This window comes from Halyomorpha halys, unplaced genomic scaffold, assembly GCF_000696795.3.
Source record: "Halyomorpha halys isolate HHAL.00 unplaced genomic scaffold, Hhal_1.1 Scaffold246.1, whole genome shotgun sequence".
In the NCBI taxonomy this organism is placed as follows: Eukaryota; Metazoa; Arthropoda; class Insecta; order Hemiptera; family Pentatomidae; genus Halyomorpha; species Halyomorpha halys.
This window is the reverse complement of record NW_027115081.1, coordinates 293957-295762: the sequence shown is the minus strand read 5'-3', so window position 1 is coordinate 295762 and position 1806 is coordinate 293957.

Here is a 1806-nt window from a genome sequence, read left to right as displayed (position 1 = left end):
TATATATATATATATATAAAGTTAGCTGTATATATGTGTGTGTATATACTTTGCCTCAGCTCCTTCTCTTCACGGAACATCCGAATAATGTCTTCTTCGGGTGTCCATCTGCCGGATGGCGGAAGCCCTTGATCTTGTGATTCCACCATTGTCACTGCCAGAGGATTATTCTGGCACTAAGGACTTTAATAAGCGTTTCGAAAAAGACTGGAAAAAAATACAGTTCGAGTATTGTGTTCATCTTACACAATCTAGAAGAGCCCGGGTTTCGGCATCCGTTATGATGAGTCAGAATTGTAACTTAAAAAAAAAGGGGGAAACTAAGATACTGCTTTATTCTACTCTTCTTACCTTTTCTCGCCTCCTTCCAACTCCGTCTCCGATTCGTATGCTCTCCTTAGGATTCTTCTTCTCCCCACTCTCTGAGCGTTCACCTCCATTGGTTCGCCCTGGTTCATATTCCTCCGCCTGAATATATACGGACAATGCCTCGCTATATGTCCTACATTTCCGCATTCATAGCATTTCGTACGAGGGCACTGTGCCACCAGGTGTCCAGTCCTGCCACAACCATGGCATCTGCGGTCCTCTCTCCTTCCGCTACCCTTCGGCTTGCCGCCTTGGTTCGGTCGCCTTTCTCCGGTCCCACTTCTTTCCCTTCCGTTCTATCGGAACTCTCTCCTTCTCCACGAGCTTGGTGCAGCTTTCGGCTGACTATACGAGACCCTTGTCCAGCCGGCCTCTTCGACTCCCATCTTTGCTTCCTCTTCTCTTGCGCTGGCGTCCATCATTTCTTGAGCACATTCCATAAAAGTGCGTACCCTGGGAAAGCCCTCTCGTTTCCCTGTCTCCCTGGCTAACTGCACTTTTAGAATGGTGGACAGGAATTCCATGACACCTTGCACCTCCGCTATGCTCCACGACTCTCTCATCTTATCTGTAATTTGATTGAAACGGGCGAGGAGGACTCTAGCGAACTGCCCGTTGCTTTGCCTTGGCTTCTTCTCTTCACGGAACATCCGGAAAATGTCCTCTTCGGGTGTCCATCTGCCCCCGCCAAACGCCTTTTTCAATCTCCTTCACCAGGTTCCATGCGTTTCCTAATCGGCCGGGATATGGTTCAGGATGTTTCTTTTTATTCGGCAAATCACTAGCATCTGCCCCGCTCATCAGGTTTTCCCCCTCTTTCGCCGCTATTCGTGCTATCAGGTGATCTCCGCCTTTTATAAAATGATTTAACTCACCAACCTCCCTGGTGAATTTCTCTAAATCTGAGACAGCCTTCCTCAATTCCTGCACTGTCCCAGTACGAACCTTAATCCATTCCAGGGTGGTCGCATGCGCTGATGCCAAGGTCGTTGTCGGTAGTGGCGGAAGTCCCTGCCTGAGTATTTTCTGGCACTAAGGCTTAAATACACGCTTCGAAAAATAAAGGGAAAAATACATTTATGATATTGCGTTCGTCTAGACCTATCTGAAAGATGAAAGATCTGGTTTCGGCACCAGTTATGAAGAGTCAGAACTACAACTTCAAAAAAAGGAAAATAGGGACACGAAATAAAACGCATGGGCTTGACAAAGATACTGATTTATTCGCCTGTGTAATCCTTTATATATGGACTATATACTATATATTATATTATATATGGACCCTCATAGCGTAGGGATTCTTTCCCCGGTTAGACCCCAATCTCCGATACACAATCGTTCCGATTTTGACGTCCCCCATCACGTACCGGAGATTCGAATTCTCCCGCGCTATCCGTCGATTCTTCTCCCGCTCAATACGCTCCCTGATTTTGCCCC